The sequence below is a fragment of the Aethalodelphis obliquidens genome, unplaced genomic scaffold (genome assembly GCF_003676395.1).
Source record: "Aethalodelphis obliquidens isolate GAN/ISIS:26980383/991018 unplaced genomic scaffold, ASM367639v1 scaffold10, whole genome shotgun sequence".
Classification (NCBI taxonomy): Eukaryota; Metazoa; Chordata; class Mammalia; order Artiodactyla; family Delphinidae; genus Aethalodelphis; species Aethalodelphis obliquidens.
In genome coordinates, this window is record NW_020837954.1 from 10,659,532 (window position 1) to 10,686,813 (window position 27,282).

Here is a 27,282-nt window from a genome sequence, read left to right on the forward strand (position 1 = left end):
ACCCATTGTCATTGGTCTTTGACTTTGTTTATAGTGTGTTTTAGATTTTTATGAAGTGAAAAATCACCCTTTTAAAAAGGTTGCTAGGAAATCAAAACTACAGCGAGGTATCACCTCACACTGGTCAGAATGGCCATCATCAAAAAATCTACAAATAATAAATGCTGTAGAGGGTGTGGAGAAAAGGGAACCCTCTTGCACTGCTGGTGGGAATGTAAATTGATACAGCCACTATGGAGAACAGTAAGGAGGTTCCTTAAAAAACTAAAAATAGAACTACCATATGACCCAGCAATCCCACTACTGGGCATATACCCTAAGAAAACCATAATATTCAAACAGTCATGTACCACAATGTTCACTGCAGCACTATTTACAATAGCCAGGAAGCAACCTAAGTGTCCATCGACAGATGAATGGATAAAGAAGATGTGGCTCATATATACAATGGAATATTACTCAGCCATAAAAAGAAACGAAATTGAGTCATTTGTAGTGAGGTGGATGGACCTAGAGTCTGTCATACAGAGTGAAGTAAGTCAGAAAGAGAAAAACAAATACCATATGCTAACACAAATATATGGAATCTAAAAAAAAAAAAAGGTTCTGAAGAACCTAGAGGCAGGACAGGTAGAATCTAGATGCAGACATAGAGAATGGACTTGACATGGGGAAGGGAGGGTAAGCTGGGCCACAGTGAGAGAGTGGCATGGACATATATGCACTACCAAATGTAAAATGGACAGCTAGTGGGAAGCAGCAGCATAGCACAGGGAGATCAGCTCGGTGCTTTGTGACCACCTGAAGCGGTGGGATAGGGAGGGTGGGAGGGAGACGCAAGAGGGAGCGGATATGGGGATATATGTATACGTATAGCTGATTTGTTATACAGCAGCAACTAACACAACAATGTAAAGCAATTATACTCCAATAACGATGTTTAAAAAATAAATAAAATTAAAAAATTAAAACGTTGCTAGGGGTTTCTTATGCTTAGAAGAGCCTGTATATTTAAAAATTGGGAAGCCTTTTGCCTGTGTTTTCTCTAATATATTTACGGTTTAATTTTTTTACATTTATATCCATTTGGAATTAATTTGGTGTAAGGAGTGAGGTAAGGATTCAGCTTAATTTATTTTCCAGAAGTCTTGACAGGTGTCCCACTGTAATTTATTGAGTAATCCGTATTTTCCGCACCAATTTGAAATGAGGCTATTATCAAATAGTAACTATTTTTAATGTTTGGGACTCTTTCTATGCCCACTATTCAGTTTCACTAATGTATCTATTCCTAAATCACTACCAAACTGTTTTAATTACTGCAACAAAAATGCTTGCTTTATACCTGCCTTTCCTTGGCTCTTCTCTTTGCCAAGTTTTGAAAGTTATTTATTTGTTTTACCCCCCTAGTGAACTTAAGTTCCTTTAGAGCAGGAACTGTGGCTTAAGCATTTTTACAGCCTCGACAACTTGGCTGAGTAAGTATTTATTTTTCTCAGTAGCTTTCCATCCTGCTCCACCACAGTGCCTTGCTCCAAGTAATCATTCACTTTCATAATCACGTTTATTAAATTTTAAGTGTTAAAGGAGCAAGGGCAAGATGTTCCAAGAGATGGAAATCAAAAGAGTGAATTCAGGAGAGGCTAAAGCAGACAGCCCTCATGGTAGGAATGGAAGTCAATTGGGTTGATAAGCAGCCCCCGGCCAGGATGTCGGTTTGTTCAGAACAGCACTGGAATTGTTGGTATCACTGAATCAGCCCTGGTGCTTGATCAAGTGCTCTGGTCAACAGATCTTGATGACTGAAGGACTGACTGCCTTTGTCATCCAACTCTGAAATGACGGCACGGAGAACCGACCACCCATGGCCTCCTGTATTTCCTGAAGAACGGCTGTCACTATAAAGTGCTGTGACTTGGCACACGCATACCTAATCATCCTGAGGTGCCCTCTCCCTTTCAAAGTAGACACCCGCATGTTGATGAACTGCCAGTGTTAGGAAGCTGTATATTTATTTCAATGATTCAGCCGTAGACCAAGAGGTTGTATTGGCATTGCCCTCACAGCCTAGGGATAATCCACATGTAAGAGGATTTGGGATGAAGCTGCCAGCAGAGATTTAAACTCCCAAAACTAACAGAGAATCATCATTTTCCAAAATTTGCATCCCTGTTAAATTGCTAAAATTTTGGATTTCCAGTCATGTGGAGAGTCTGGTTTGGGAGGCTGGGGTGTGTTTGAATATGTATGTCTAACAAGTGCCCTCAGTGATTATCAGTTTGGGAGACACTAACATAATAGATTGGATTAATCTTGGTAGAAATGGGTGCTGGAGGAGGCTCAGAAAACATGGGAGTCCAATTAATCTAACTAGGGTGTATCCTTCAAACTAGAATGTAACTAAAGAAAACCCAGCCTATTTACTTACTTACTTACTTACTTATTTATTTTTGTCTGCGTTAGGTCTTCATTGCTGTGTGTGGGCTTTCTCTAGTTGCGGAAAGCGGGGGCTACTTTTTGTTGCAGTGCACAGGCTTCTCGTTGTGGTGGCTTCTCTTGTTGCAGAGCACGGGCTCTAGGCACGTGGGCTTCAGTAGTTGTGGCACACGCTCAGTAGTTGTGGCTCGCAGGCTCTAGAGAGCAGGCTCAGTAGTTGTGGTGCACGGGCTTAGTTGCTCCGCAGCCTGTGGGATCTTCCCAGACCAGGGCTTGAACCCGTGTCCCCCGCTTTGGCAGGTGGATTCTTAACCACTACGCAACCAGGGAAGTCCCCAGCCTAATTATTTATACAGAGATTTATTAAAAAAAAAAAAAAAAGCAACCTGTGCTGATAAAAGAGTATGTGTAGGACTCAAGTCTAAAATAAAATCAGAAAAATATGTCAGTATTTTTAAAAGGAAAGAATGAATGAATACACAGACCAGCTAAAGCAGATTTTCAACTCCCCTTTGATAAGAGAATTTCAGAAAAGTTCTAGCATTGACATTTGCTAGAATTAGGTAGACAGCTGGCCAGGATGACACCCATCTCAATGCATGTGTTTCAACACTGATTACTTTTGAAAGGCTTATTACATTTAAGTCACATTATATAGGACTGATGGTAACTAAGTCTGTGACTTTGGGCAAGTTGCTTACCTCTGTGGGCCTGCTTCCTGCCTATACAATGAGCTTAGACTGTTTCTTAGTCTAGGTAATCTGTAAGCTCTCCCACAGGCCTTAGATTCTTTGGTTGGTTCTATGGCATAACCATCTCTCCCCTGATGCACACACAGGAGACCCTGCTGCTGAAATTGGCCTGGAATCTCATGGCCTCACTTCCTCCAGTCCTTCCCTAAGACAAGACCTGTGACTCAAGCTGAGGGTGTAGACAGAGGAGGCAAACCACTGCAGAACATAGAGGTTCCTCTACCCATCATTTTCTGGTCTCTGAAGGGGGTTCGGAAGGTCCGTAGATTAGATAAGAGCATTAAGTCAATTTCAAAATGTTCTGCTTTGATAATTGAACTGTGGTAGAATGAAAAGAGAGAAAGAGGGAGAGAGGGAGGGAGGGAGAAAGGAAGGAAGGAGGCAGGGAGGGAAAGATGAGAGGGAGGGAGGGAGGGAGGGAAGAAAAAAATCACCTGGGCATCCCCATAGCCAACTGTCGAAACTGTCAGGTATTGTTCTGGGCTTTTGTGTGGAGCTTGAGAATTACTGGTTGGGTAACAGGAAAGCCCTGAGACCTAAACGAAACCTCAGGCAAGAGCCTGTCCTAAAGAATTCTAGTCTCTGACCTTGAAGCCCTCAGGCCTCAATCTATGAGGTCACCAGTTGGCCCACTAATATATGATCTCTCACAGAAGGGAAGAGCAAGTGTCAAATGCCCAACTCACAGCCACGACCCCAAACCTTTCATGACTGCTTTGTTACAAAAAGTAGGAAAAACAATTTTTTAAAGACAACTCCATATATCTGACCAAAAAAACCCAACCCACTAATTCAAAAAGATACATGCACCCTAATGTTCATAGTAGCATTATTTACAACTGCCAAGACATGGAAACAACCTAAGTGTCCATCAACAGATGAATGCATAAAGAAGATGTGGTACATATATGCAATGGAATACTACTCAGCCATAAAAAAAGAATGAAATGGCTCCATTTGTGGTAACATAGATGGACTTGGAGGGCATTATGCTAAGTGAAGTCAGACAGAGAAAGAAAAATACTGTATGATATCACTTATATGTAGAATCCACAAATGACAACAAACTAGTGAATATAGCAAAAAAGAAACAGACTCACAGATACAGAGACAAACTAGTGGTTATCAGTGGGGAGAGGGGAGGGAGGGGGTCAATGTAGGGGTAGGGGGCATGGAAGGTACAAATTGTTAGGTATAAGATAGGCTTAAGGATGTACTGTACAACACAGGGAACATAGCCAATATTTTGTAATAACTGTAAATGGAAAGTAACCTTTAAAATTAGCTTCTTTTCTAGCTAGAAATCTCAGGGGACTTACATGAAGTTCCCCAGAGAGTATGGCCTGTGGGTTACAGTGCCATGATTAGGCTTGTATCCTTGCTCTAAAACTTAATACCTACTTAATTTTCTGAGCCTCAGTTTCCTCATCTGTCAAATGGACACCATTATGCCTACATCATACAATTGTGAAAAAGAGTATATAAAATAATATATATACATCTATACTGACATGTGTATAGCAAATAAATTATGCTCAGTATTTTTTTTTCTTTTCCTTTCCCACAAATGACAAGAATGCGCCTGATAGTATAAATACTTTGGGATTGTGGCCAATATTCCAACATGAGAAGTAAATGGGAAAATATTCAGATTAACCAGTGGTAAATAGATTAATTAACTCCAATCAGGAGGTAAACTAGCCAGAGCTGCAGGCTCAAATCAGAAGAAAGAATTAAATGATGGTCTAATTTGAAACCAGAAGGTCAGCTGTGAAAATAACCCCGTTTGTAGGACATGAACAAGGAGTCCCTTGTTATCACTGTGACTATTTTAAAGGTGCTCAGCATCTCTTTCAGTGCACAGATGGGGCATCCTGGCATTCAGACCTTACAACTGTATCCCAGCCAAAACTCTTGGCCAAAAGCAACCCCAACTTTCTTGAGATGGTAAAAACTATCTGTCAACTCTGGAATGTTTAGAATTAAATATAGAGATGAAGAAATAAACCAAACCATTGCTATTCATGGTTTTTTCATACAGTTAGGAATGATCTCTGTATATATATTTTTTGCGGTACGCAGGCCTCTCACTGTTGTGGCCTCTCCCGTTGCGGAGCACAGGCTCCGGACGCGCGGGCTCAGTGGCCATGGCTCACGGGCCCAGCCGCTCTGCGGCATGTGGGATCTTCCCGGACCGGGGCACGAACCCGCGTCCCCTGCATCAGCAGGCGGACTCTCAACCACTGCGCCACCAGGGAAGCCCTGATCTCTGTATATTTTATATTTTAAGTATTTGGTGTTTTTAAGAGATTTTAGGAAATTTGATAGATTTGGGCTTTAATTCTAACATAAAATGTATAAGTGAGTAATTTTAGACTTAGCTCTTTAGTTGAAAGATAAAGAGAATTATGCAAAGTTTGTAAACAAGACTGAAGTGTATATGATTAACTTGAGATGGACTACATTCATTTATTTAATTAGATTTATTAGAATGGGGAGGTTTGGGTAGGTAGGTTAGGCAGTAGAAATACTTTAAAAAATCAGATATAGTCAATTATAAATGCAGTCTAAGATGTTCAAGGGAATTTCATAAGATGTAAACAGGACAAATTGTTTAAGGGAATTTGGTCTGTTCAGCTACTCAATCAAACAATAATCAAATAACCCCCTGGATTTATTATATTTATTTTTAAAATAAGAATTGTAATTTGAACTTGAAAGTTTCAGGAAAATTTTTTATTTTTTAATAATAATTTTTAAATCTCAAGGTTTAAATTCTATTCTGTGTCCGGAAAAACATCACACAGACACGAAATAACTCACTTTCACAGTGCCAATTTTTAGGTTGCTGACCGTTTAGATTTCTATCGTATTTTGGGAAACAAAGTAGATATAGAAAATGGAATTTATTCAATTTTGAATGAAATACTTTTAAACTATTTTAACCCTCAGAAGAAGGGGGAAAGGAAATAGAAAAAAGATTCATGAAAGGATAATAATAATGAAACTTATTTTGTGCTTAGTATGTTCCTAGCACAGCTCAAGAGCTTCACATGTATTACTCATTTAAGCCTGCTAAAACCCCATGAAACCTTAGAAGAACAGCGTAGAAGAAAAAAGGAAGTGCTGTGTGGGTTGCCACAATCTAGGAAAAATTCTTATCTTAGCCTGTCAGTGCTCTTTAAGGTAGCCCGGTTACCACATGCAGCACCCTAATATACCTGTTCATTTATTCTTTCACTCTTACAGCCAACATTTATTAACTTCTTACTATGTGTCAGGCTACTGAGTGGCGCATAGCTTTTCGGAGAGCAAGCCTGGAGACCAGTTAGGAGGCTGATGCCATGATCGAGGTGGACCTCGTGGTGCCCGATTTAGGGCCGTGGCAATTGAGATGCTGAGGGAAGGACAGATTGAAGAGTTACTTAGAAGTTAGAATTGATACAACTTAATTGGAAACAGGACATTAGGGGAAAGGTGGTATCTTTTCCCAGGCCCTCAAAATACAAGGCCTGAGGCCAGAGTTAAGGTCATAACAATTGATTTGGTAGATGCAAACCCAAAGAAGTGAGGATGAGGAGAAGGGGAAGCAAGCAGGGACAGCTGTGCAGTGACAGTGTGCTGCATGGCCACCCTGGCTCCTGGTTCACGACAGGAGAACATACAAAGAGAGACAGTGGATCACTCAGTAGTATGTTTTCTCAGCACACAGGACTCCTTAGAAGGGCTGCCAAGAACAAACATATCCTGAAGCAATCCACAGAAAGAGAAAGAAGGGGGACTTCATCTCACAAGGTACCTCCTATCTTCTATGTACCAAGAAAAAAAAAAAAAACCCTAAGGAAGGAGTGAGTGGAGAGGTAGGAGGTGATGAGAGTTCCATTTTGAATATGTTTCATTGCCTCTTATGAGATGTCCAGATGGAAATCTCCAATAGGCAGTTGAATGTACGCAGAGTCTGGAGCTCAAGAGAGAGAAAGACAGGTTGGAGAAGACTGAGTAGTGAGCACACAGTGTGTGCTAGGCTGTGCCCCCCAGAAGCCCCCTCTGGGAATGAAGCACTCATTCCTCCAGCTGCCAGGACTGTTGTCTGCTGGTGGCCACGGCCAAATCCCTCTCCAGGAATGACCCTTTATCAAAGGAAGCTGCCTTGCCCAAGTATATGCACCTACCGTGTGCATGCAATGACAGGTTGATGGGGGGTTACAAAGACCTGTCCTCTTCACCTCAGTTCAGGTCATTTCTGCAAGGCCTTCTCAGCTCTAGAGTTCCCTAGAACTGGATGATGCCACTGTTGAATCTACATTGCCAGTCCTGCTTCCTTCATCCCACTCCCGGGGTGGTTTCTAATAGTGCCCCCCTGTATACAAATCTCTGTTTCAGAATCTCCCAGAGAACCTGAGCCAACATAGAGTGGAAGCTGAGGAAGGGAGAATTCTACGTGGACACTCTTTCAGAAGCTTGTCTGTGACAAGGAAGGAAGATTCCTGAAGAAGGGTACTGTCAAAGGAGGACTTTTTAAGTATAGTTGATTTATAATATTGACAGGAAAGTGATCAGTTATATATATATAAAAGATCATTTTCCATTATAGGTTATTGTAAGATATTGAATATAGTTCCCTGTGTGATACAGTAAATCCTTGTTTTTTATCTATTTTATGTATGGTAGTTTATATCTGTTAATCCCATATTCCTAATTTATTCCTCCTCCCCCACTTTCCCCTTTAGTAACTATAAGTTTATTTTCTATGTCTGTGAGTCTGTTTCTGTTTTGCATATAGTTTCATTTGTGTTAATTTTTAGATTCCACATATAAGTGATATCATATAATATCTGTCTTTCTGTCTGACTTACTTCACTAAGTATAATATTCTCTAGGTTTATCCATGTTGCTGGAAATGGCAATATTTCAATGATTTTTATGGCTGAGTAATATTCCATTGTGTGTGTGTATATATATATATATATATATATATATATATATACACACACACACACACACACACACACAATGTATATATATACACATTTTCTTAAGCCAATTGTCTATTGATGGGCTCTTGGGTTGTTTTCATATCTTGGCTATTGTAAATAGTGCTGCTATGAACATTGGGGTGCATGTATCTTTTTGAATTAGAGTTTTCATCTCCTCTGGATATATACCCAGGAGTGGGATTGCTGGATCATAAGGCAGCTCTATTTTTAGTTTTTTAAGGAAACTCCATGCTGTTTTACACAGTGGCTGCACCAATTTACATTCCCACCACAGTGTAGGAGGGTTTCCTTTTCTCCACACCCTCTCCAGCATTTATTATTTGTAGACTTTTGACAATAGCTATTCTGACCAGTGGGAGGTGATACCTCATTGTGGGTTTTAATTTGCCTTTCTCTAATACAGTAAGTCCCCTACATACGAACGAGTTCCATTCTGAGAGCATGTTCGTTAAGTCCAATTTGTTCATAAGTCCAACAAAGTTACCCTAGGTACCAACTAACACAATTGGCTATCTAATACTGTACTGTAATAGGCTTATGATATTTTTCACACCAATAATACATGGAAAACAAACACAAACAATAAAGAAAACTTTCTTAATCTTACAGTACAGTACCTTGAAAAGTACAGTACTACAGTACAACATATGGCGTACAGGGCTTGGCACCGAGTGAACAGGCAAGAAGAGTTACTGACTGGAGGAGGTGGGAGGAGGTGGGAGATGGTAGAGCTGAAGGATTGTCAGCAATAGGAGATGGAGGGCAAGCTGCAATCTCACTCATGCCTGATGTTGATGCACAGGTTCTGGTTCCTTGCTGGATTCAGTTCTATCTACCCACTTGAAAAAACGATCCAGGGATGTCTGCGGAGTAGCTCTTTTATTCTTGTCATAGATGACACACGGGAGCACTGGATTGCATTCTGAATGGCTGCTGTAACCTTTGTGTGCCATTCTGTGTTCAGGTCCTGTGCCTCAAAAACTAACCGTGCCTCCTCAAATAAAGAAAATCTCCTTGCCATTTCCTGCATCGTGAATCTCTTCGGTTCTTCAGTTACTTCTTCTTCCTCTTGTCTCTCTTTGTCCTTCCTCTGGGCCTCCAATTCCATCAGGTCTTCATTAGTAAGCTCCTCATGTTGCACAGCAAGGAGTTCAACAAGGTCGTCCTCTTGCAGATCTAGCTCCAGCTTCTTGCTGAGGGTCACTAAGTTGCTGAAGACCTCCTTGGACTCCTCATCCACCTTCCCAAATCCAGGAAAATCATGAACAAACTGTGGGCAAAGTTTCCTCCAAACCCCATTCATGGTGACAGCTGTAACCTCATGCCAAGCAAGTCAATGTTTTTTATGGCCTTGTAGATGTTATATAGTCCTTCCAAAATGGTTGCAAGGTTGTTCCTGATTTGTCACTCACCTTTACTGCCTGCTGAAAAGTGTAATGTAAATAATATTTGAATTTATTTTTGTATATGGTGTGAGGGAGTATTCTAATCTCATTGATTTACATGTAGCTGTTCAGCTTTCCCAACACCAGTTGTTGAAGAGACTATCTTTTCTCTATTGTATATTCTTGCCTCCTTTGTCAGAGATTAATTGACCATAAGTGTGTGGGTTTATTTCTGAGCTCTTTATTCTGTTTCATTGATCTGTATGTCTGTTTTTGTGCCAATACCATGCTATTTTGATTACTGTAGCTTTGTGGTATAGTCTGAGGTCTGGAAGGGTTATGCTTCCAGCTTTGTGCTTTTTCTTTGGGAAAGCTTTGGCAATTCTGGGTCTTTTGTGTCCCATATAAATTTTAGGATTATTTGTTCTAGTTCTGTGAAAAATGTCATGGGTATTTTGATAGGGATTGCATTAAATCTGTAGATTGCTTTGGGTAGTGTAACCATTTTAACAATGGTTAAAAGAGTATGGGATTATCTTTCCATTTCTTTGAATCATCTTCAATTTCCTTTATCTGTTTTAGAGTTTTCAGCATATAGGTCTGTCACCTCCTTTATTCCTAGATATTTTCTTTTTTTGATGTGATTTTAAATGGGCCTGCTTTTTCTTACTTTCTCTTTCTGATATTTCATCGTTAGTGTAAAGAAATGCAACCGATTTCTGTATATTAATCTTGTATCCTGCTACCTTGCTGAATTCATTAATTAGTTCTAATCATTTTTGGGTTGAAACTTTAAGGTTCTCTATATAGAGTATCATGTCATCTGCAAATAGTGACTGTTTTACCTCTTCTCTTCCAATTTGGATACCTTTTCTTTTTCTTATCTGATTGCTGTGGCTAGGACGTCCATTACTTTGTTGAATAGAAGTGGTGGGAGTGGGTATCTTTGTCTTGTTCCTGAATTTAGCAGGAAGGCTTTCAGCTTTTCACTGTTGAGTATTCAGTTGGCTGTGGGTATGTCATAAATGACTTTTATTATGTTGAGATATGTTCTCTCTATACCCCTTTTGGTGAGAGTTTTTATTGTGAATGGATGTTGAATTTTGTCAGATGCTTTTTCTGCATCTATTGAGAGGATCATGTGTTTTTTGTCTTTCCTTTTGTTAATGTGGTGTATCACATTGATTGATTTGCATATGTATTTTTTAAATAAATTTATTTATTTATTTTTGGCTGCATTGGGTCTTTGCTGGTGTGTGTGGGCTTTCTCTAGTTGTGGCAAGCGGGGGCTACTTTTCATTGTGGTGCACAGCCTTCTCATTGTGATGGCTTCTCTTGTTGTGGAACACAGGCTCTAGACGTGTGGGCTTCAGGAGTTGTAGCACGTGGGCTCAGTAATTGTGGCTCACAGATTTAGTTGTTCCGTGGCATGTGGGATTTTCCCAGAGCAGGGATTGAAACCATGTCCCCTGCATTGGCAGGCAGATTCTTAACCACTGCACCACCAGGGAAGTCCCTGATTTGCATATGTTGAACCATCCTTGTGATCCTAGAATGAATCCAACTCGATCATATTGTATTATCCTTTTTATGCATTGTTGGACTTGGTTTCTTAATATTCTGTTGAGGATTTCTGCATCTATACTCATCAAAGATATTGGCCTATAATCTTCTTTTTTGGTAGTGTCTTTGTCTGGTTTTGGTATCAGGGTGGGGGTGGTGGCTTCATAGAATGAATTTGGGAGTGTTTCCCCTTCTTCAATTTTTTGGAAGAATTTGAGAAGGATAGGTGTAAGTTCTTCTTTGTATGTTTGGTAAAATTCCCCAGTAAAGCCATTCGGTCCTAGACTTTTGTCTGCAGGGAGTTTTTTATTACAGCAGATTTCACTCCTAGTGACTGGTCTATTCAAATTATCTGTTTCTTCTTGACTCAGTTTTGGCAGGTTCTATGTTTCCAGGAACTTGTCCATTTCTTCTAGGTTGTCCAATTTGTTGGCATGTAACTGTTGATAGTGTTCTCTTATGATTTTTTGTACTTCTTCAGTATCAGTTGTTATTTCTCCTCTTTTGTTTCTTATTTTGTTTATTTGGGTCCTCTCTCTGTTCTTATTGGTGAGGCTGGCTAGAGGTTTGTCAATTTTGTTTAACTTTTCAAAACACCAGCTCTTGGTTTTCTTGATCTTTCCTATTGTCTTTTTATTGAGGGGGGGTCCTCTATTTTATTTTTTTCCTCTCTGATCTTCAGTATTTTCTTCCTTCTGCTGACTTTGGGTCTTGTTTGTTCTTATTTTTCTAATTCTTGTAGATAGTAGGTTAGGCAGTTTACTTGATGTTTTTCTTGTTTCTTGAGGAAGGCCTGTATCGCTATGAACTTCCCTCTTAGAACTTCTTTTGCTGGAGAGTTGGGACCCATGGAATGGGTACCATGCAGTATTACTTCAACGGGTCTGCATTTGCTCACCGAACCTCATCCCACAGATTTTGTAAGGTTGTGTTTTCATTTCGCTCAAGGTATTCTCTGATTTCTTCTTTTATTTTATTGTTGACCCATTGGATTTTTAGTAGCATGTGGCTTAGTCTTCATGTGTTTGTTCTTTTCCCGTTTTTCTTTCTGTGGTTGATTTCTAGTTTCATACCATTGTGGTCAGAAAAGATGCTTGAAATAATTTCTATCCTCTTAAATTTGTTGAGACTTGTTTTGTAACCTAATATGTGGCCTATCCTAGAGAACATTCCATGCACACTTGAAAAGAATGTGTATTCTGAGTTTTTTTGGATGTAGTGTCTTGTAGATATCAATTAAGTCTGTTCTATTTGTCATTTAGAAGCTCTTTTGCCTTATTGATTTTCTGTCTGGAAGATCTGTCCATTGATGTCAGTGAGGCGTTAAAGGCTCCCACTATTATTGTATTCCTATCAATTTGTCCCTTTATGTCTGTTAGTATTTGTTTTATATACGTAGGTGCTCCTATATTGGGTGCATAGATGTTAACAAGTCTAATATCCTCTTCTTGTATTGACCCATTTATCATTATATACTGTCTTTCTTTACCTTATAACCTGTCCTTCATTATATTTTTTCTTTTTAACATCTTTATTGAAGTATAATTGCTTTACAATGGTGTTTTAGTTTCTGCTTTATAACAAATTGAATCAGCTATACATATACATATGTCCCCATATCTCCTTCCTCTTGCATCTCCCTCCCATCCCTCTAGGTGGTCACAAAGCACCGAGCTGATCTCCCTGTGCTATGCGGCTGCTTCCCAATAACTATCTACTTTACATTGGTTAGTATACATAAGTCCATGCCACTCTCTCACTTCTTCCCAGCTTACCCTTCCCCCTCCCCATGTCCTCAAGTCCATTCTCTACATCTGCATCTTTATTCCTGTCCTGCCACTAGGTTCTTCAGAACCATTTTTATTTTTTTATTTTTAATTTTTTTTAGGTTCCATATATATGTGTTAGCATACAGTATTTGTTTTTCTTTCTGACTTACTTCACTCTGTATGACTGTCTCTAGGTCCATCCACCTCACTACAAATAACTCAATTTTGTTGCTTTTTATGGCTGAGTAATATTCCACTGTATATATGTGCCACATCTTCTTTATCTATTCATCTGTCAGTGGACACTTAGGTTGCTTCCATGTCCTGGCTCTTGTAAATAGAGCTGCAATTAACATTGTGGTACATGACTCTTTTTGAATTATGGTTTTCATTATCTTTCTTTATGGCCTTTGTTTTAAAGCCTATTTTATTATATGAGTATTGCTACCCCCACTTTCTTGTTGTTTCCATTTGTGTGAAATATCTTTTTCCATCCCCTCACTTTCAGTCCCCTCACCTTGTTTTCCAATTGATTCTGTAGTTCTTCAAAGGAAGATTTTCTAAATTTGGAAAGACTAAGCATTTTTATATGCTGATGAGAAAGAGCTAGTTGAGAGGGAAGAATGGAAGATTCTGGATGATAAAAAGACCTTGAGAAGAAATGGAATCCAAATCACAGGTAGAACAATTGTCTGTTATAAGAGGAAAGACATTCCCTGTGATGAGAATGAGGGAGAAGGAGAGAATGAGTGTGAATGTAGGTAAAATTTATTTTCACTGTAGGGAAGGTTAGATCATCTACTGAGAGTAAGAGGAACTGGAAGCTGAGAGTCAGAAGCTTGAAGACAGTGGGGAATGTTAGAAATAGGCAGTGGGGACAGTGGCTGGGAGAACCACCCAGTGGAATGCCATAGAATTGCTGAGCAGTGATGAAGTCCAGGTTGAGAATGCAGTCACCAGGAATTTATAGTGGCAATCATCATAGTACTAAACATGGTATGTTATAATTATTCACAGGCCTCTCTCAGCACATGTGCCTGACAACCTGGCGTATCCACTAAATGTTGAATAAATGAATGGACCCAGTTTAAGTGAGCCCTCCAACTGAAGGGCCACATCTCCTCCACCAACAGAGTTTCATCAACTAAAGCCATTAGAAAGCTATCTTGGGTCTATCTCTCTCTGATATTTTTAGTCTAAAGACATGTTGAGATGGAAAATGCGCTTTCCTCTGCTTTTGTGCAAGTTTGTTATATGTTATATATGTATGCTTTGTAATGCATGTTTGCTGTGTAATGCATGTATGCATTCAGTGGTTTTCCAAAGATCACTAGGAAGGGCAGGGCAGAGCTCAGGCTAACTCAGGTCACCTGACTTGCATCCCATATACTGGGATATATGATATGCCATGCGAAACTACCAAGGAGTTCCAGGTGATACACTAAGCCTTCGATGTTCCCTCCCTCCCTTCCTTCCTTCCTTCCTTCCAGCCTCCCTCCATCTTTCCTCCCTGAGCATGGTAGACGTCTTGGAATCCTTTCTGATCTCCCTACCAAGCTGTCCCCCAGCTTCATTATGTTCAGCCCTCATTTGCACATGCTCTTGACACCTGGTGTTTGGTGGCAGAAATGGCTGATAAAATTCCACCCTGATTAATTTCATGTTTAATCTAACTGATACTTCTGTAGCCTTTGCAAATAACCTCTTTGAACAAAAACTGCAACGGCTCATTCCAAACCCGATCAAAGAGGTATGCATGACTCACAGCCACTAAATAAACATTGATGCCTGATGGCAGTAATATGGCTATTTATATTCAGAGCCTGATTTAACCAGTGGCATTCCTGTAATAAGATAATAAGCATGAGCTGTTTACGACAAAAAAAGGAGAGTCTGTGGTGCTGGTGTTCAATAAAATCCCTTAACAGGCAAATGAGTCTCTGAAATTGGTTGGCAAATACATCCAGAATGAGATGTGCTAATTAGTTGCTGTTACTGCTTTTCTAAAATAAAGAGTTTAGACTTAAATTAGCCCTGAAATTTAGTACAATAAAAAATACTGGATATATGATATCATGTTGAGAGTCTTACAGATTATATCTAATATATGTACAGCAATACAATTAAGAAAAAAGAACTCTGCACATAAATCACTAGATTTTAAACAGAGACTGTCTAAGAAGAGGTTTTAAATCTGAAGAATTAGATATTTGAATCTCAGGTTCAAGTTTTTTTTCTATTCAGAAAGCATTTGTAGATGATCCTCTTGGCTATACGGGCAGAGATATCTATTACTATAAGCACTTTAATTTTTAAATAGAAAGAGCAAAAGAATGCAAGAATTATCTTCATCACATTTGGATACCCTTTAAAAATAGATTAAGCCATTCAGAACCAAGATCACAGAGGGTCTAGGTAAACATGTAGCAGACAGCTGTCTGGATGCCGAAAAAAATACCGGAAGTATCAAGCTTGTGAAGCCTCTCCCAACAGCATCCAGCACTGGTTTTCCTCAACTGAGGTAAAAGCAGCAGGCGTGTTGTGCCTGCTCCCTTTCTCCTTCTGCCATCACTCCAGGCAGACCTCTTCCAGCTTCTAAAGATGCATCTTCAAACTTGCATTTTCACTGCTTCCTTCACCAAGCTTGAAGGAGCTGCCTCTGTCAGGACTTGCAATTTCAAATAGTGAGATGGTCTCAGAAGACAACCAAACATTATTTCTTTTAAAAAATCAAATATTATATCTAAAAAGTTACGGCCAAGTCGTAAGAGGATTCAGCTTGTGTCTCCATCATACTTTTTTCCCTGAAACCAAGGTGAATTCAAGACCCTGTTGTTTGAATTTAGCTGGTTGAGATGATGCTTGTTTTCCCAGAGCAAATGGTCTTTCTTCTTTTAAAGCCAACTAGATGGCAGACAGTGCTGTAGCCCTAGAGTAGTAATGTTTCTAATGTTAGCAATGAGTCGATTCATTCATCTGAGTTCTATTCATCTACAGTTAAACCGACAAAGGTTGATTATTTATGTGCTTTAATTTAGATGTTCAGTCTGCATCAGAGTCTTTAGTTACCAGGGGTAATTGACGATATACATCTTTGTCTCCACGTCACAGTGGGCCCCAACTCAGGTACCAACGTTTTCAGCTAATACTGAGACCTAGAATTGTTAGGGACACTCTCATATAATCTAGCAAATAATTGATATTATAAACAGAACCCTGAGTCATGAACATGTGGTCTTCCCTATATTTTTCAACAGTATTACTTAAGGTTCTCTTGAAACCAATTCTGGACTAGCTTAAGACAAAAGGGAATTTACTTGAAAGGATATTAGCAAATTTATAAAAGGCAAGGATGACTTGAATAGCTGTGCCTCAGAAGCGCAAGAACAACAGCAATTCCGGAGACGTGAAAACAAGAGCTTCTGGGCTTATTCTGCTATTTTTGTAGCTCTGAGACTAACATCTCCTGGTTCCTTTGTTTCTTTTTTAAGATTCTGTGTCCTTAGACAAGAAAATCTGGTTGGTCCAGCTGCGCTCAAACAAATGACCTGAACAAATCAGTTATGACTAACAAAGAGGGGGGGTCAGGGTCACATGGCATAGACATGGCTTCTGTGCAAGTCCCCAGAGACTTGGAGGATAGTTGTCAAATGGGCAGCAAACCAAAGGGTCCTCTATACCAGTGCTCCTCCATGTGCTGGTCCCCAAAGTGCTGGTCAACCCAGGAGGGTACTGTATAAGGAGCAGGCACCAGAATCGAAATCAACACATTGCTTACTTCATTGAGAAAATCTTGCTATCAAAAAATCATCAGCTGAACTAAACAGTGTGCTAGTGACAAAGCTGGGTTATGTCCTGGTGCAGCATGTCTCACCTCCTCATGGACCAGTAGTGAACAATTTGTGGACCACCCTTGAATAGCAGTCTCTTCTCTTCAGCCCTTGCCTGACTTTATGGGACTCATACCAGAGCAATCAAGAACATAGACTTTGGGCTTCCCTGGTGGTGCAGTGGTTAAGAATCCACCTGCCAATGCAGGGGACATGGGTTTGAGCCCTGGCCCAGGAAGATCCCACATGCCATGAAGCAACTAAGCCCATGCGATACAACTACTGAGCCTGCGTTCTAGAGCCCGTGAGCCACAACTACTGAGCCTACAAGCCACAACTACTGAAGCCCGTGCGCCTAGAGCCTGTGCTCTGCAACATGAGAAGCTACTGCAATGAGAAGCCTGCGCACCACAGCAAAGAGTAGCCCCGCTTGCCGCAACTAGAGAAAGCCTGCACACAGCAACAAAGACCCAACACAGCCAAAAATAAATCAAATCAAATCAAATTAATTTTTTTAAAAAAGCTTTTAAAAAAGAACACAGACTTTGAAGCTACTGGGTTTCAGTTCTCACTATCCTGAGTAGCTGAATGACCTTGGGCTAATGAATACCCCAAGCCTCACTTTCATCATCTAAGTTGGAGGTAACAATACCACCATATTTGTCAGGACTCCTTCAATTGCAGGCAGCAGAAAATCAAGTCATTAAATTAAACCAGATGAAACTGTTGACATCCAATCTGCAAAAATGGCAATTTTATTGTGGTTCAAACTAACAGCTTAAGCTAAAAACGATTTTATTGGCTTATGCAGCTGGCAACTATAACAGTGGAATAGGTAGCACACACATCTGAATCTAAGGCTCAGATGAATAAAGAGAAGCTCTCTCTTTTTCAGCAACCAGAATTGGATCACGTGGCATAGAATGATGCTAATTGGCCCTACTTGGGTCATGCTCCCAACCCTCCAGCCCAATCACTGTCAAAAAAGACACGAAGTTTCTCGATGGGCCAGGCTTAGGTCATGTGCTTGGGAGTAAGCAGGGCACTATGATTAATAGATTGACAGGTCTGTCAGATAAATCCTTTCTGTTTTGTTTGGCCATAACCCTAGGGCCTAGCACATAATAGGTGTCCCCCAAATTAGGTAAATAAATGATTGGGGAGGGCGTATTGTGCAACCTCTTCAGTCAAAAGAGGGGGCAGACGAAAGCATTAGAATCGCATGATAAATGCCTACACCATATGGTTGTTGTGAAGATCAGACAAGAATATGATGCATATGGGACAGGGCCTAGCACATGGGGGCACTTTTATTGGCCACATAGATCAGGTCAGCGTGGGAGCCCACTTCTTCCATGAGGTGACTTGCACATAACAGGCACCCAGGTTTTTTGACTGAATGGATGAGCTAATTAGTGAACTCACAAATAGACAATGAGCAATCTGGATCCTATATTTTCCTTTGGAAAAGTTCTTTACCCTATGACAATTTTGATTTTGTCTGGTTTTCCTACGAACAGCCAGACACGAATCACACGATCAATAGGGCAAGAGCAGGGCTTCCCTGGTGGCACAGTGGTTGAGAGTCCGCCTGCTGATGCAGGGGACACGGGTTCGTGCCCCGGTCCGGGAAGATGCCACATGCCGTGGAGCGGCTGGGCCTGTGAGCCATGGCTGCTGAGCCTGCGCGTCCGGAGCCTGTGCTCCGCAACGGGAGAGGCCACAACAGTGAGAGGCCCGCGTACCGCAAAAAAAAAAAAAAAAATTAAGAGAAATTAAGAAAGAAATTGTGAAGAGACGATGGAAGGTCTCTGGCTTCTGTCAGATTCAGTGAGGCAGAGAGGAGGGCTAGATACTGCCCCTTGGTCCTCAGCTTCTACTTCCACCTTTTTCTATGCTCCCCCCTGGATCACAGGGACTGGAAAGGCATAAAACCCTATTTTCCCAATTCCCTTTCTGCTAGGGTTCTAGATGAGATTTAGCTTCTGCTGATAAAATGCACTCATGTGCAAAAAAGAAGTAGGGTCATTCTCTCTGGGCAGTGGTGACCGGTGAGCATGCTCCCACAAACACAAGCTTTTGCAGTGGCCACCCTCCACATTACACTGTCTGATGACCAACCTAATGGGTATTGGGCAGCTGTCATGCTGGCAGCATTTTCCTGACCTCTGGGTGATAGGAGAGAGTAGACAGAAGAGAGAAGAAAGGCACTGCATTCAGTGAGGTGGACTGAGTTGCACGCCCTTGGCTGGAAGAGCTCCAGCTTCTTACCCCCACATTTTCTCCCCCCAAAAATAGGGTCACATGATTGAGACACTATTTCTTATAAATAAACTTTAAAATGAGATTGTATTAGAATGACTGCTGTTCGCAAATCAATCAATGTAACCCATCATACTAATAAACTCGAGAGGAAAAGTCACCTATTTGTATCAACTGATATAGAAAAAGCATTTGATCAAAATTCAATGCCCATTCATGATAAAAACTCCCAGAAAAGTAAGATAGCAGTAAACTTTCTCAATTTGATAAAGAACATTTACAAAAAACTTACAGCTAACATTATATTTAATTGTAAAGGACTGAATGCTTTCCTCCTAAGCTCAGGTCCAAGGTAAGGATGTCTGCAAAGATGTCTGCTCCCTCCACTACTATTCAGCCATGATCTAGCCAACTCAATAAGGCAAGAAAAAGAAATAAAAGGCACACAGACACAAAAGGAAGAACTAAAACTGCCCGTATTTGCAGATGCCATTATGGTCTGCATAGAAATCCCAAGGAATCTTAAAAAAAAATTCCTTGAACTAATAAGTGCATTCAGCAAGTTCACTGATAACAAGATCAACATAAAAAATCAATTGTAACAATGGAAAAATTAATTGTATTTCTATATCCTAACAGTGAATACACGGGAACAAATTAAAAACACAAAACCATTTATTATCACTCAAAAAATACAGCAATGGAGTGACTGCTATTCACAGGTCTCTCAGCTACTAGAGAGCTCTCCACCCTGACTCTAGTAAAGAGGTCAGGAAACCTTGAGTAAGGTTGGAGGTATTAATTTCGGGCAGTTAATTACATTCTTTTAGCATCCATCTCCCTGAAGTTTTCACTGGGCAAATCCTTCAGGAGGACATCCCCATTAGCTATTCGTTTTTCTTCCTCACTGACTGGAGAATGAAGTGACTGTTGGCTGTGTCACACAACTCGTTGATATTCACCCCTGGGTGAAGTGATCCTCAAATAATTACCAAATGTAGTTCAGGTAACTGAATTAGTGAATTACCTTAGTTCCTTTGAGATGAAAGACTCTTTAGGAATGTGAAATACTTCCACTCTTTGTTATTTATGACATGAACAATGAAAGAACCCAAAGTAGTATTCAATATGCTCCAGGAATGGGATGACTAAAATTAAAGAATGCAATTGGTTTTCATTTTCCATACTTTTCATTTTCTCTCCTTTTCATTTCAATAGGACTGACTATGACAAGACATCAAATCCCCTCTGATGTTAATAAGGCATCAACTATGGAGCTCTGGGAAGAGAAAAATTCAGCTGAAGTGTGACAAGTACGTGGTTCTCCTCCTTCCTGTGATTTATTACCATTCCTCTCACCCACCCTGTTACACTACTCTACAGGTGAAAGCCTCCTCCCTTGCTTTGTTTTCTTCTGCCTTAGTCTAATTTGCCAAATTTAAGGTCTCAACTACTCTTCCACCCTTCAGACAGACAACCGCTCCCATCAGTGGTCTCCCATCAGACAAATGCAGGATGCCCGCGGCTTAGTGCTCTGCCCTGGGTGCGAAGAAGACAGAAGCCTAGAGGCAAATCCCAGGCAGACAGCTTGACCTGGGGTGGGAGGAGTGGGAAGTGGTGGAGATGGGGCTGAGGTTGGCAAATCAAGGCCCAGTCTACCTGAGGTTGGTAGAGGGCTGAAGATGGTGGCGGAGATGCTAGGCTCTACTCATGCCGGATATGGGTGTACTGCATTTATTGAATCCAATTTACAGTTATTCATTTTTAGTTTTCATTTTTTAAAGCATTAAGGGTTTTCTATTTCTCTCTCTTTTCAAATATCTTTTTAAGTGTAATGTATTTATTTTGGAACGGGAATAGGTAATACATTCACATAGTTCACAATTCAAAAAGCATTCAGTAATACACAGTGAAGACTCCCTCCCACCTACATGCTCCAGCCACTCAGCTCTCCTTTCAGAGGCACCAGCATCATCAACTTCCTACTTCTCCTTGCAGAAATATATAAGCAAATTTGTATAAGGCATCCTCTCACCATCTTTTATTTACACACATGATAACTCACTATTCTGTTCTGTACTATGCTTTTCTCACATAATATATCTTAGAGATCATTCCACACCACTACACAAAGACCTCTTCAATCTTTTTTTATAATAAATAGTAATCCATTATGTTAACGTATCTTCATTTGTCTAACCACTCTCCCATTAATGATCATTTCCATTATTTCCAATTTTTTGGTACTACAAACAGTGCTGTAATGATTAACCTGTCAATAAGTGATTTCCACATATAGGAGTATGTCTGTAATTTAATAGAATTGCTACTAACAGAATTATTATAAATAATTCCTGTAAATAGAACTGCTAAATCAAAGATTATGTATTTGTAATTTTGATAGATATTACCAAATTGCAAATACATGTCACCTGACGCAACATCCTTTGCCCATTTTTCTATTGCATTATTGGGTTTTTTCTTATTGATTGTGTAGCAATGACTTCAAATATGTTTCCTAATTTGTCCATTGACTTTTGACTCAGCTATGATTGTTTTTGCATGGATACATTTTTAAAAACATGATTGAGTTTTTCAATCTTTTCTTTTATGAGTGCTATAATTTGTGTCGTATATTTAAAGGTTTTCTTCAGTCATAAATTACAACAAGAAAATCTTTTATGTTTTTTTCCTATTTTTATGGTTTCATATTTTTCTATTTAAAATCTGTAACCCATCTGGAATTTATTTGGTAAGATTTGAGGTACGGCTCCAATTTTAATTATGTATTTATTGTTACAGCTAACTACCCTGTTGTCCAAACATCATTGATAAAAATCCAGTGTTCCCAGTGATTTGTAATGAGATCTTTATCATATGCTAAATCCCTATTTGTTTTGGGGTCTACTTCTTGATTTTCTATTCTGTTTTATCTCTCTATTCATGTACCAGTGGCATCCTAGTTTAATTTTTAAGAACGTAACTAAAAGGAATTGTACTTCAATTTTTTAAACTTTATGTATCTCCTTAAAGTAACTCTTCCTTTGGGTCAGTGATCCATGGAAACAAGGTTTCCTGTCTGTGTCTTACAACATTGTTTACTTTCCCTCAGATAGCTCAGGACTAGATTTTTCTTAATCTTCCAGGAAATGAAATTTAGCCTCTACCATCTGAGTGGCATAGTCAAATGAATGGCATAACCTTGGGCTTATGAGATGACCATAGGAATAGCATATTTTACTTTTCCAAATCCTGGTGCATAACAGGGTCACAAGGAACAGGCTCTTTTATTCCTGTGGTCATCGCTTTAAAATAAAGTTGTATACTTAATGAATATTTACTATACGGCAAGTTGCTTCGGTGAGGATGCTTTTGGTTTCAAGTCATAGAAACAGATTCAAACAGCCTTTCACAATAAGGGAATGCATGAACTGCGGTAACTAGTTCTCAAGGAGTAGGGGGTTGGACAGGCAGTGTCAGTAGCCTGGCCATGTCATTACAGATCCAGCCTCTTACCATTTTGTGTTCCTCCATCCTCAGTCATTGGGTCCATTCTCAGGCCGATGGCAAGATGGCTTTGGCATTTCCAGGTATCCTCTCCAGACATGAAAACACCCTGAGAAAGAGACAGCAGCTCGTTTTGTTCTTTCTTAGGAGCAAGGGAACATTTCCCTGAAGTCTCCCATGTGTGATTGGTCAGAATTGGGTGACATTCCCATTCCCAAATCAATCACTGACAACAGGAATGTGATTAACTCAAGGCCAATCAGACCCACCCCTGGGCTGGCCAAGGGTGAGTTCCCTCCAAGGCACATGGCTGCTTGAAGAGGGTGAACATCTGCACAAAACCTGGATTCTCATAGTAATGGAAGTGGGTAATGGTTGCTGACAATGAGTCTGCCTCATCCCTCTCTCTCTTTCTCTCTCCTGACTGGTTTCCTTTGCAAGACATCCAACAATGTCCCCCTTCACACACACTTAGTGTTTGGTCATGTATTAACTGCAAACTGAAGAATTCAATAAACACTCATTGAACTCATACTATACGCCCAAAATGTGTGAGGAGCTGAGGACTAGAAGAAGGAAAGACAGGGATCCTGATCTCAATGATGTCATGGGAGAGGCAGAAAATTAAGGAATTCCTTAATTCCTTAGTACAGTGATAGGTGCTATGTATTGATACATAACTTAAGGGTGCTATGGGAGTTCTAAAGAATGAGTAACTTCACTGGAACTTCATGGTAAAACAAATGGAATATTCCAGCTGAGCTTTGAAAGATAAGTAGGTAATCAAGGAAGAAGAACATTCAGGCAGGGAAATTAGCTAGCACCGAGGACCAAGAAGGCATGGGCCTGGCATGCTCAGGTTACTATATGTGTTCTTTATGTCAAGCTATTAAGTGAACATGGCAGTGAGGCACCGTTTTACCCAAAGAATGAAGGTGCCTGGGGGGAGTTTAGAGGCCTGGTTTGCAACTTTGGTTTTTACTGTTTAAGACACATCACCAGTGGATACCATCCCTAAGAAGTTCTGAGAGAGGTTAAAGCTAATTGCAGCATTCAAACACAAAGAGCAGATTATTAATCAACTTTCTGAGGTGACAGACCACCTCTCAGAGACCCCTAAATCTTTCTTTCACTTCACAATCAAGCTTCTTGCAAACGATATCCATACTAGCATTCTTCTCACCTCCATTCATTCCTTAACCTCAACCCACTGAGGTTAGCAATATGATGGCTCTTCCTGCTAAGGTCACCAGAGGCCTCAATAAACTGTGAGACACAAAATAGAATAAAACCAACAACAACAACAATAAACCCTCTTACATCCTACCTTCCAATCACATGAACTATTTATAATTCACAAATTACATTGGTTAATACATTTAGAGACCCTGGGCACTAAAAGTATGAATTCTTTCTCCCACTGCAGTATAAAATTAAAAGCAATCCTAAATCATAATTTTTTCCATAAGGGCTTCATTTTTTTTAATAAATCATATTCTTTCAAAAAAAATCTTTCTCTGGACCCCTGCTTTGTTGCTTATTTAAGCATATGCCCACCAGCTGAGTAATCCAGCAATAAAGATATTCATACCTTGTTTGTAGTAGGTTAAATGACGTCCCCCCCAAAAGATATATTCACCCAGAACCTCAGAATGTGACCTTATTTGGAATAAGGGCCTTTGCAGATGTAATTAAGGTGAAGATCTCTAGACCGATGATCCTGGATTAGGGTGGGCCTTAAATCCAATGATTTGGATTTAAGAGAAAGAAACAGAGAATCACGGAGACATGTGGGGAGAACACCACATGAAGATGAAGACAGAGACTGGAGCAATGCATCTACCAGCCAAGGAATGCCAAGAATTACTGAAACCCCCAAAGCTAGGAGAGAAACACGGAACAGATTCTCCCTCAGAGCCTCCAGAAGGAACCAACCATGCTGACACCTTGATCTGAGACTCCTGGCCTCCAGAACTGTGAGAGAATAAATGTATGTTGCTTTAAGTCACTCAGTTGTAGTAATTTGTTACGGCAGTCCTAGGCAACTAATACATTACTCCGTAACAATTTGAATTAAAATCAGGTAATTTTTGATTATAAGAAACTGAGGAAGAGAGGAATTTATTTCAAAGAACTGCAATCTCACAGGACACAGAGATGAGAAATTAAGCCTCCTGCTTTTGGAGCTGGGAACCAGGGCGGGGAAGGAAAGTGACTGTCCATCACTCAAAGTCATCTAATAAACTCTCTCGTATTGCTCCCTCTGGGAGTCATCCCATGCTGTCCCCTGGCTGTCTTCCTTTGCTTCATCACTCTCTGGGTGCGTGTGGCTCTTCCAGGTGACTTCAGCCCCAGTCTCTGTAAATTTCAAGTTTGTTCCCCACATCTAACTGACTTTGTCTCTCAGCAGCCCAATTACAAATTGTCATGTGAGAAGCTGGGTTGGCTCAACTTAGAGTTACCTAAGGGCTAGACCCCCGACGAGCCATCCGGTGCCCATCGCTGGCCCAGTTATAGCACATGAGAGGTGGAGCCCCGTGGCATGAGTGCTGTGCCTTCCAGCCTTTGGGCAGAACTCCCACTGCAGAGGTCACAGGGGTGCAGGCAAAACTTGGCCCCTCTGGTGCAATCTGGTCATTTTTCTCCCTCCCTCGCTAGACTATGAACCCCTAGAGGGCAAGAATATAGGTCGCAGTGCCTGGGACATGGTAGATTTTCAAGGTGAGTCAGTTAAATGCAAAGGAATTAGTTGAGCTTTGTAGAACTGCAAGAAAAAGGTAAATGTTTATACCGCTTTCTCTGTTCTTTCTTGACAAAGTGGTCATTTTAAAGCTGACTTCCTTTCCTTACCTCATTCTCAGAAATAGCAAAGAGACTATCTCTGGATATTTGATAAAAGGGCACTCACAAAGCCACACAACCTCACTGCGGTCCCTGATCAGCGGATCTAAGGTCAACAGTTCCCTCACCTCTTTCTCTCTCTCCATTGGTGTCCAAACTCCCTAATCTTTTGGCTGGTGCTATGATCCTTCTTGACAGAGAGCTCAGGGAAAGAGGTTGTTTGAGCCATCCTTTGCCTGTTTTTCCTTTTCTTTTCTTCCCTTTTAAAAAAATGGATTTTTCCCCACAGAGATCTTTTTTCCCAAATTTTTAAAAATTTAATTATAGTGATTTACAATGTTGTATTCGTTTGAAGTTTACAGCAAAGTGAGTCAGCAAAAAATATATATATATATAGAGAGAGAGAGAGAGAGAGAGAGACAAAGAGACAAAGAGACAGAGAGACAGAGAGATCTTATTTTGACAACACAATCTGGTGTAACATTCTTTCAGGAGACTGCTTAGTTTCTAGAAACTCTTCCTTTGCTTTAGCTACAGCTAGTTTGTTGAGACCCTTTTGCTAATAGCCTCTCCCTCGGGTCTAAACTTCCCCAAGTACACAGTGCTGGGCCAGGGTCTGGTGGAGATCAGAAATAAAAAAGGACCAGAAGAAGACATAACCTCAGTCACTGCAGATCTCGCAAAGCATGGGGCACCCAGCTGGGCCAATCCAGAGACGGCGCAGGAATCCTCAGGGGCGTCATCTGCATGAGATTTGCAAACCAAAAGGATCATCATCCTGGAACCCATACTTCTCAGTCAGGTGGGGAAAAGCTGATCATTCTTGTGCTAATCAGATGGACAGGTTTAGCTGAGGCAGGGAAGGAGAGGAAAGGGGATAATTCCTGAAAACATTCTCTTTCTTCCAAGTCCAGCAGCCCTCCTGGCTCAACTGAAGGCCCCCCCAAATTGTCATTAAACCTGCGCCAAAGGAGAAATATTGGAAAGGGAGCATATGTAGGGACCTTTTAAAACCCTGCAAGGCATTGACATCATGATTCCTTCTGTGATGAATCAGAAGTACAGAAAACTAAGTACAATATTTTGTTCCCAAACTGGAGCCGTTTCTAAATTTAAATGTCAATCATCTCTTCTCTTCCATGTATGTACCAGCAAGAGGCAGCCATGGGTGTTGTCAAAAGACTGCGTAGAGATTGGTTCAACATGGTGAAGTAGGACATGCGCTCACTCCCTCTTGCGAGAGCACCAGAATCACAACTAACCACAACCACTGGGTGGGTGACTCACAAGCTAGAAAACAATTATACCACAGAAGTCCATCCACTGGAATGAAGGTTCTGAGTTCCATGTCAGGTTTCCCAACCTGGGGGTCTGGCAACAGGAGGAGGAATTCCCAGAGAATCAGACTTTGAAGGCTAGCAGGATTTTGACTGTAGGACTTCAACAGGTCTAGGGGAAACAGAGACTCCACTCTTGGAGGGTACACACAAAGTAGTGTGTGCATCAGGACCCAGGGGGAAGGAGCAGTGACCCCACAGGAGACTAAATCAGACCTACCTGCTAGTGTTGGAGGGTCTCCTGCAGAGGTGGGGGGTGGCTGTGGCTCACTTGCGGGATAAGTACACTGGCAGCAGAAGTTCTGGGAAGTACTCCTTGGTGTGAGCCCTCCCAGAGTCCATTAGCCCCACCAAAGGGCCTGTAGGCTCCAGTGCTGGGTTGCCTCAGGCCAAACAACCAAAAGGAATGAACTCAACCCCATCCATCAGCAGACAAGCAGATTAAAGTTTTACTGAGCTCTGCCCACCAGAGCAACACCCACCTCTACCCACCACCAGTCCCTCCCATCAGAAAGCTTGCACAAGCCTCTTAGCCTCTTGCCTCACTCACCAGAGGGCACATAGAAGAAGCAAGAAGAACTACCATCCTGTAGCCTGTGGAAT

General features: G+C 40.7%; 1 long non-coding RNA gene across 1 annotated transcript in view; it reads right to left on the bottom strand.

The window, feature by feature from the left end:
• Positions 1–22,755, bottom strand: part of LOC113622660 (uncharacterized) — a 78,883-nt gene extending 56,128 nt beyond the window's left edge. The window contains exon 1 of the long non-coding RNA XR_003433608.1: positions 22,511–22,755. This is a non-coding gene — a long non-coding RNA (uncharacterized LOC113622660). The remainder of the gene's footprint in view (positions 1–22,510) is intronic.
• Positions 22,756–27,282: the final 4,527 nt, after the last annotated feature.